Source organism: Muscardinus avellanarius, assembly GCF_963383645.1.
Source record: "Muscardinus avellanarius genome assembly, chromosome: 13".
In the NCBI taxonomy this organism is placed as follows: Eukaryota; Metazoa; Chordata; class Mammalia; order Rodentia; family Gliridae; genus Muscardinus; species Muscardinus avellanarius.
In genome coordinates, this window is record NC_137799.1 from 88,623,743 (window position 1) to 88,634,119 (window position 10,377).

The 10,377-nt window shown below is 36.4% G+C and overlaps 1 pseudogene across 1 annotated transcript; it reads right to left on the minus strand.

Annotated features, from left to right (window-relative positions):
* Positions 1-2,411: 2,411 nt before the first annotated feature.
* Positions 2,412-2,931, minus strand: LOC308271971 (large ribosomal subunit protein uL22-like; annotated as a pseudogene). The gene has a single exon. The product of its transcript is annotated as a large ribosomal subunit protein uL22-like (transcript).
* Between the last annotated feature and the right edge of the window lie 7,446 nt (positions 2,932-10,377).

Below are 10,377 nucleotides of genomic sequence, written 5' to 3' on the forward strand. Positions count from 1 at the left end.
AGTTGCCAAGGCTGACCTCGAACTTGTGATCCTCCTTTCTTAGCTTTTTAAGTACTCAGATTACAGGCATTCACCACAGCACATGGCTACACACATTTTCTATCCATCCTAATATTCTGAGAGCCTGATAGATTTGTTTTCAGTTTTTGCAAAATATGCTGCTATAAACTTTCTTTTACATGTTTCCTGACATGCATGTGAATGTCACAGGATATTGTTTTGTCACAGATATTTATGTGTAAGGGTATTTCATCAGTATTGGTGAGGATTGGAAAAAGGTAACCTTTACATGCCATTGGTGGAGATGCATGTTAGTATAGCCATTACAAACCAGTTTTCACTCGTACTAGCTCTTTTTGAGAGTTTCTTGTTCTACATCTTTACCCACACCTAGTATTGTCAGAGTTTTCCATTGACCTAAGCTCAGGGAAGTGGAAGGATTTCTCTGTAGTTTTGATTTGCATTTCAAGGTGTAAATTATTGTCACAAATACTTGAGATGATAAAAGAAATTTTAAAATGCTTTCATAATATTGATAATAGCAGTAAACCCTTTTGTATGACTTGAAATGGCTCATTGAAGTGATATGATCAGAAATATGTTCTCTTATAGCTTAAAACTAGTATTTCAAAGCTGAAATATCATTACTTTTAATTTCTCTTATAACTATTAATATTAAAACAAAACTAATCTGTATACTTTGTCATTTTGCTTTGTCAGAGAAATAAATTAATGCTTGCTTAACTTTGAAAATTATATTCAGATACTCAACAGAATATAAAATAATACTTTCTAGATGTTGGCAAAACTAGAATGTAATGGTAATATTCCATTTACTGCATCTCTCAAGTTGGAACTTTAAAACCCCCAGATTTTATGCCGGTGTGGTGGCGCACGCTTGTAATCCCCGCTCTTGGGAGGCAGAGACAGGAGGATCGCGCATGTTTGAAGCCAGCCGCGCTGGCTTGAGAGACCCTGTTTCCAAAAATAAAATAGGTCTGGGAGTGTAGCCGGAGGTAGAAGGGCTTCCAGGAACACCAGTACCACCAAAAAAGTAAAAAAAAAAAATAAAATAAAACCCCCAGATTTTTAATTTTTACATTCTTCTCACTCGTATCAATGGTGAAAAAGAGTTGAATGTTATATTTGGAGTATTGTCTCTATATGTCTAATATACAAGTTCTCTTACAGAGATTCCAAACACATGTTAACATTCTTAAAAGGTATAATATTCCACAAGGATAGTTAAAATAATATAATAAGAAACAAAAACTGAATACAGAACTTATGGTTTGAGAAAAAAGATTAATTTTTACTTTTGTAGAAGTGCCAAACAAAATCGTTCCAATCATTAGTAAGAAATGATATTAGTAATGGTAGTTATATACTAAGCTTTACTTTTGCTATTTAGATTGTTATGATAATTTTTCAGAAAAAAAATCACAATCACATTTACTCCAGTAGACCATTTAGCAGTCTGCCAATGATATAAATTTTATAAACAGTAGGATGGTAGAGAGTGTCAATTGCTAATTGCTGGTGACAAGGATTCTGGGCCTGACTTAGCACTGCATCTCACTGACAGCTGGGAAGTCATTAGTACTTCTGAGCATCTATTTCTTCATCTGGAAAATAGATCTTTTTATAGCTGCTATGATGTCCTCATATTTCCTCTAAGTAAGATAATATAAAAAAATACTTTAAAGGCCACTCTGTTTCCAGTTAGGATGGAGTAACTGGTATCAGACTAAGTGTTCTATAAAACCACTAAGCCAAGCAAGGGAAGGAGGGGCAGGGAGGGAATGGGGTGGGAATTGGGTAGGGGTTAAATCAGTGATGTGTACATGTATGTACACACAAGATTTTTACCCCAATATGATATATGAATATAATGCACCAATAAAAAATTTAAAAAGAACTTCAAAAGCAGGATATAATACCTAAAAATAATTAAAAACAAAGCAGAAAACATCTTGTTTTTGAAGGACTAAGGACCAACTTATAAAATCTAGAACACAAGAGACCTAGATTCTAGAAAAAAAGGAACTATAGGAGAGTGAGACTTACATTCTACAGGCAATGTTCTATTAAAGTGTTTTTTTAACTTTTGTTTTCATTTATTTATTTATTTATTTATTATTCATTCATTCATTCATTCGTTCGTTCATTCGTTCATTTATATATTGCAGGTCTAGGAATGGAATCCAGGGGCATTCGACCTTGGAGCTATATCGCCTGCCCTATGTTTTTTATTCTTTACTTTGAAACAGGGTCACACTAAGTTGAGGAGGGCCTCACTAAGTAGCTGAGGCTGTCTGCAAACTATGATCCTCTGGTCTCAGCCACCAAAATGCTGGGATTACAAGTGTGGGCCACCACGCCGACTTATTTGCATTTATTTTATGCTCAATTCATTCCCGGACTATTAGCTTTTGTTTCTTCAGTTTCTTCTTTTTCTTCTGTGCAACCTCCTCTTCTGGTTTAGGAACAATTAGCTCCTTCTCAGTGAGGATGGGAAAGCTCATGGATGGGTTAGTTTCATCATGAGCTCTGTACGTCAGGCAACGCATCTTAGGGGCTTTGTTCACCAGGATGTGGTTGATGACAACATCTAAGCCTTTAAGTTCAGCATTGCTTTCTGCATTTTTAAGCATGTGCAGCAAAATTCAGCACTCTTTTTGGGCCGCCGACCTTGTGTCCAACCCCACTATTTGGCCCGGGCACACCTGCCAACTCCACCATTGCAACGCTGGGATGGCACACACTGTCCCTTTAAAGTGACATCTTTCAATACTTGGTGACTTTTCGGATATGCATACCCTTGATGGCCTGGGCAGTTTCATGAGTGCTCTTAAAATGAACATGTAGATTTGAACCTTTTGATTTGCATGATTTTGTGGGGTTTTCTGGGTCAAGAGAGTAGCGAACCATTTTCACAGATCACCTCAGGCTGCTTACAGGAAGAGCTATCAAAGTGTTTTGTAACTACTAATCAATATTTGAGCAGGGCAAATTTCTGAGAAAATTGAGCAACTACTGAAAAACTAAGCAGATTATCACAGTTTTAATATTTGCCAGGAATATTTATAGATACCCTAGGATTCTAGTTAAAAATCTTGATAATTCTGTAGGCATAATAGCAACCAGAAATAGACGAGATTTTTGCTGGATAAAGGAGATATACGTGTGTGTGTGTGTGTGTGTGTGTGTGTGTGTGTGTGTGTTCCTGGAGATAGAACCCAGGGACATTCTACCTCCAAGCCACACACCCAGACCTATTTATATCTTTATTTTGAAACAATCTCACTAGGTTGACGAGCGTCCCACCACTTGCTGAGGCTGTTCTTGAACCTGTAATCCTCTTGTCTCAGCTTCTGCAGTACTAGGATTACAGGAGTGAGCAACCACACCCTGTTGATATACCTGTATTCTACATGCCTGAGGGATAAAAACTAAATACTTTTTAGAAGGAGATAACATTACCCAGCACCAATAGAAAAAATTTTCCCATCATTTACCATTCATTCAAAAACTGCCAGGCATGCCCCCCCAAAAAAACACAAATCTTTAAAAATCAAAAGGAAATAGAGACCAATTCATGAATGATACACCTGTTGCAACAAAAGGATATAAAAATTTAGATAATAATTATGTATTCAGGAATATGGATAATTTCACAGTAAATTAAGAAACCATAAAAACAATTAAATATAAATCTCTAAGGGCAGGTGTGGTGGCACACGCTTGTAATCCCAGCATTCAGGAAACTGAGACAGGAGGATCGTGGTTCGTAGACAGCCTCAGCTACTTAGTGAGGTCCTTTGCAGATCAGTGAGACCCTGTTTCAAAATACAGACTAAAAATATAGGACTGGGAGTTAGGATTCCCCTGGGTTCCATCCCCAATGTGTGTGCGTGTGTGTGTGTGTGTGTGTGTGTGTGTGTGTGTGTGTGTATTCCCAATATATCCCAGTTCACACACACACACACACACACACACACACACACACACACGAAGCCAGGCATGGTGGGGCATGCCTATAATTCCATTAAGCTCAGGGGATTAAACTCAGGGGCATTTTACCTCTGAGCCATACTCCTTGACACTTTTATTTTTTATTTTGAAACAAGATAAGTTGTTGTTGGGAAGTGCCTCAAATCTGTGATCCTCCTGTCTCAGTTTCCTAAGTACTGGGATAGCAGATGTGTACCACCACACCCAGCTGTGGCTTCAATTTTTAATGTATACTTAGCAGGATATCCTTTTTTATTTGTCTAGCATTTGCAATTTATCATTTATCTCTATTTTCATTGCTTTTTCTAAAGGTTGACAATTTTATTAATATTATTGAATAATCAGTAGAATTTGTTTCTTTTTCTTCACTAAATTTTATTATCTAGTTTAATAAAAGTTCATTTTTTCTACTTAGACTTCAAATTGCTCTTTATTGTATAACTTATTTATATGACTGCTTACATCTTTGATTTTCAAATTTCATCCTTTTCCAAAACATGCATTTAGCCTGCAAATTCCGTGTTAAAACTATAGCAGTTTATTTCACAATACCAATACAACCTTAGGTTCAGAGGACATTATAAGAATTTTCCTGTTGAAATATACCTCTAAAGCAACTGATTACTTTAGATTAATTTTGTATCACTGCCTTCAATGTGTAAATGTGAAAATTTGAAATTATCCTACTGGCAAAATATAAATCATTTAGGAAAAAATATATAGAGAATGTTATGCAATATTGTTAGAAAAAAAGATAAAACATATCACAATCAGAAATTAAAGAATACTATATAACTTATCTATATCATATCTGTGGATTGGAAAGTTCAAAAATGAAGATTAATTTTATAGACTCAATAAATTTCAAGTTGTAAGCAAACATAACCTTAATGGAAGTAGTCATGAAAACTTTATGCTAATTTTGAGCAACTTTTGAAAGATGAGAGCAAAGTGGAATAAGTTATATTCACAACTATGAAGTACTTTTGTAAGTTTGAAGTCATTAAAACATTGTGATATTTGTGTTAGAACTCACAAATAAAAAAAAAAAATAGGACACATAGCAGAGTAATGAAAGGGAGAACCCATGTTTTTAGTTACTTGTGATCTGACTCGTCATTGCAATGCAATGCATGCCAAAGAGAGAATGCTCTTTTTAGTGAATGGTGCTGGATCAATCAAATCTCCATAAAGGTTGTTATAAGAACTTTTCCTTCGTACCTAACACTATACACAAAACCATTTATTAGTAGAAAGATTTAACTATGAAACATAATATAATAAATATTCAATAGATAATAAAAGATAATATCTTCATGATCTTGCAGTATGCATTTATTTTTACATAAGACACAGAAAATACTAACTATAATAGACAAGACTGATACATTCGTCATTACATTCAATAACTTCTGTTAGGGGTTCAACCAAGAGTGAAAACACAAGTTACAGAATAGAAAACACCGATGATAGTATAGCTGCCAATAAAGGTATCCTTCATACTAATATGATAAAAGCCAGAACACTTAATAAAAAAGAGAGAAACTGAACTGGCATTTTGCCAAACTGACAAGAGACTTGAACCAACACTTTGCTACATAAAGTGTAATAAGCAAAGCCGGGTGCGGTGGCACACGCTTGTCATCCCAGCATTCGGGAGGCTGAGACCTGGAGGATCGCGGTTCGCGGACAGCCTCAGCTACTTAGTGAGGCCCTTCGCAACTCAGTGAGACCTGGTTTCAAAATAAGGAATAAAAAATAGGGCAGGGGTGTAGCTCGGAGGTCGAATGCCCCTGGGTTCCATCCCCAGACCCTCAAAAAAAAAATTTAATAAGCATATGAAAGGATGACCAGCATCACTGGTCACCTGGGTGATGCAAATTCATCTCCAATGAGAAAGTACCGCATGCCCAATAGAATGGCTAAAGTTAAACAACAGAAACAATAAAGAAGGCAAAACCAAGTACGGATGCGAAAGTAGAGCAGTAGAAATTGTCTCATTGATACTGAGAAGGTAAAGGGCTTTAATCACATAGGAAGTCTATTTGGCAGTGTATGTCAACACATGACCAAGTGGCCCAGCCACTTCTCTTCAGTGACAATGGAAAAGTATACATATATGCTGTAAATGGCATGTGCAACAACATTCAAAACAATATTATCCAACAGTAGTAAACAAGAAAAATTCTAAATGTTCAAAACAATCCAATGAATCAATTGTGCTAATGTGAATAATGGGTATAAAAAAGAATGTGTTAGTAATACATGCAACAGGGATGAATATCACAGACATAATGTTGAACCATAGAGAACAGAAAAGAGTACGGAATATTTTACTTTACTTATATAAAGTCCTAAGTAGCACAAACTAATATAAGTCCAAAGATTGTTTTAAATTTGGTGAGAAAATAATTAGGAATGTTCACAAGTGAGGTTTTAGTGTTGGTAAATTTGATCTGAGTAGTAGCAAACAGGTGTGCACATAAGTAAAATTTATTGAGATATATGTATGCTTTATAGTATGCATGCTAAATCTCACTATTAAAGAAAACAAGCAAATGAATGAATGAATGGATCTTCTTAACCAAAGATAAGATTCAAGAGTTTCTATTATCCCTCTTCTGCCTCATCTCAGCTAATTATAGAGATGTTATAATTATGGGTCTTAGAATTAACTTTTTCATGAAATTTCTGAGAAAAAAAAAAGTACCTCCCATCTAGATCAAAGAACAGGGTGAGCTGAGGAGCCCTCGATGCATTCCAGAAAGAAAGAAAGAAAGAAAGAAAGAAAGAAAGAAAGAAAGAAAGAAAGAAAGAAAGAAAGAAAGAAAGGAAGAAAGAAAAGAAAAGAAAAGTGAAATTCTTTTTGGTGGTGGTACTGGGGTTCCTGGAAACCCTTCTACCTCCGGGCTACACTCCCAGACCCATTTTATATTTTTTAATTAGAAACAGAGTCTCTTAAGCCTTTCCTACAACGATACCTCTCGCATTCTGTTGAAATATCATTAATGGCAAATGACAGCAAATTTCTCATCTGTGTACTCATCCAAGTGTATTAACAAGCAATAAACCAGGTTGCTACATGCTCAGGTTAACTCTGGGCTAGGTACATGTATGATGTCCTTATTTCAATTATTTCTCACAACAACCTGTGAGGTAGCTACAATTTTGTTCCTGTTTTAAAGCACAGGAAACTGAAGCTCATAGAAATACTGTAACATGCCAAGTCACTCTCTTTGTAAGTGGTGGAGCTTAGATGCAAGCCCAAATCAGTGCGACTCTCAAGACCATACTGAGAATCACCATATTACACATGCATGAGAGCAGCTGGGCATATGAGCTGAGTCTTCTATCTTCATTATAGAATTGAAAACAATCCATCTATAAGTTTAAACTCTGGAATTCCTCCTCATTGGGGAATGGAATCCTCAAGGCACAGATATTTTATTAGTTCATGAGATCCCATTGTCTAGGATGGTTCCTGGAACATACCATATGGTTAAATAAACATTTGTTTAATGTGGTAACCTAACCTGAATTTCCATAATTGGGAGGTTACTGTAGAATCTAGCCATTCCTTTGCACTTCTCTGTAAATGACATAGAATTTTTTATTTTAATCATAGAAGGCTTTACAAGAAAACAGAAGTATTCATCAACAAATTCTGACTCAAATTATGGAATTCACTCTATCTTGGTTTGTTCACAAAAAGCAAAAATATAAGTCCTAATGACTGCTTAAAATGTAACTTAAAGTATTTTTATACCATGTGGAGTAAAAACAAACCTGAAGGCTTCGGAACAAAACCTCTTCATTTTATTACCACGTTTTCCACTTTCTCAGCAGAGTGATGGTTTCTTAATGCACTGCATTTGTGTTTCCTGGACACTCTCTTTGTGTTTTGAAGATAAGCTGTCAGCACAGTCCGAGGATCCTCTGGAAGGGAAAGAATGTTCAGGGATTCTAGCTCTGTCTAGAGCTCTGCCAGCAGACACATGCCCTAAAATTGTCCCTTTTTGCATCAACTTTTGTCCTTGGAGAAGAACCAGTTTTTCTCACTTTTGGAATGCATAGGTTCTACAGAGACGTCTGGGTGAGGAATTCAACATACCATCCCAGGAATACTTTGGTCTCTGATTTGGCCAAACATACTTGCTGGAGGTTGTAACAGCTGTGCAACAATTTATGGGAGTGGCATGAGGTCTGGCAGCTGCTTTTATTTTTTTTTTATTTTTTGCCTTTTGGAAGTGTGTTTCCTTTGAGTCACTTTTTGACTGTGATAGATTTATTTTCTGTTATATATTCATTTCCAAGGACCTGAACAATCTTTTTGCAAGATTCATGGAAATAAAGATTCATGGTTCTGATGAAAAAAAGCGTTCAACATCTGTCAGAGCCTGTGTTCCCATACTTTTTTTTTTTTATGACATGTATTTGGCATTCTAAAAATGTTATGTAATATTCATGATGACACCTAGAAATTTCTGAATTATCAGCGGTCACTCTTAGTGTCTGGACCATTTATATGCAAAATTAAATTATATTGGAAGATTCAGATTACTCTCTGTCCTATTGCTCTTATTTATTTTTGGTAACAACCTATAGCATAAGATGCAGCCTCTTAAATTTTTAGTCGCACAGTCCCATGCAGATGTTCCTCAACTTACAATTGGGTTGCATCATAATAAAACCCATCACATGCTAAAATGCATTTAATATACCTAAAGTATGGGACATCACATTTTGATGGCCCAGCACACTGAAGAATGTTGGTTGTTTCCTCCTTTGATCACAGGGTTGACTGGGGGTCGCAGCTTGCTCCTCTTGCCCAGCATTACGTGAAGAATAATGTACTGAAGATCATCAATCTTGAAAAATACCCAAATTCAAAATTTCAACCATGGTTTCTACTGAATGCTTTTTCACCATCATAAAATCAAAAAATAACTTAAGCCAAAGCATTGGAAGTGGGCATCTATGTGGTTGACTACAGACAAAACATTTCACAGATCTCTAGAACACATTTTGCATAACGAGGATTCATACCCACTGAAAAGCAACTCGTGTCCCTCTCTCCTTGACCCCTTGGCAGCCATTGTTCTGCTCTTCTGAGTTTGACTATGTTACATGCCTCATGTAAGTGGGATTATTTGGTATTTGTCCTTCTGTGACTGGCTTATTATGTTTATTGAAACATGCATCACTTTTTTAAGATGAGTATTACTTGTGCAAGCAAACCACACCAAAACTCATGTATTTTCTATTTGCAGATAGGCTGGGGATTCACTGATACAGGCTGGGCCCAACGGCGTGGCTCTGCTTCAAGATGCAGTCAGGTGGTAAAGATAGGTTTTATGAACATTCATTTTGCGTCCCAGGTAAAAGGGCAGCAACAACATGGGGAAGGCTCTTTCCATGGCAGAATACAAGAGTGCAAGCATATTCAAAGTATTTTTTTACATCACATTTACTAATGTCCATTTTTCAAAGTGAGTCATGAGAGCCAGTCAAAGTTGAATGGTGAACAAGCTCATTTGGCTTTTGCAGGAGTGATGGCAAAACCACTGGCAAAGAGAATAAATAAAGAATAAGTAAAGAAAGTAGAACAATAATTAAATTGATGCAATTACCCAAGAATCAAAGAGATAAATACCCCAAAAGGAAATTGTGTTTTTGCCATGAAAAGGACACTTGATAACATAAAATAAAGAAGACTTACAAATGCCTAATTCCTGAAAGGCTTGTTCTCACCTGGCTCTTAGAAGCTGAGTCTTTATGTGAGTGCCCCTTTGGTACTTTCACATACTGGTAAGCCTCCAAGAGCCAAGAATTTTAATTTTTATAGGAGGGGTGTGAAAGTATCTTAAGGCGAAAGCAAAATCAGTCAAATCACAGATAATGTTCGTACATTTATGAGGAGGCATAAAAATGATTGTAAAACAAAAAAATTACAAAGGAGGAGGAACTGTTACTGCTCTGTTACTTATTGTTCTAGAACCCCCAAGCATCTGCACAACTGATAAACTAGTTCAAAGCAACAAGTCCAGAACTGCCAACTCTTTGCTGCCCCATTCTCAAGAGCCACTTCTGAAGCATTACTCTAGAGGAGAGCAGGAGTTCTTTCTATTCTACAAGTGGCCTTGCCTGAAAAATACTGAGAAAGCTTGAAGGACATAACACTTGAGCAAGTAAAGGGTCTCTTCATGCTGACCCCTTAACACTAGGCTGTGGTAGCAACATCCAATCATCCGTTCAGGGCTCCACTCCTGAGGAGTTCAATTAAGTGTGTTTGTGTTGAATCCCTAATTTCTGTTTTTCTCTTGAAACTCCAAAATGATCCAAGGGATTCCAATGTTTATCCGT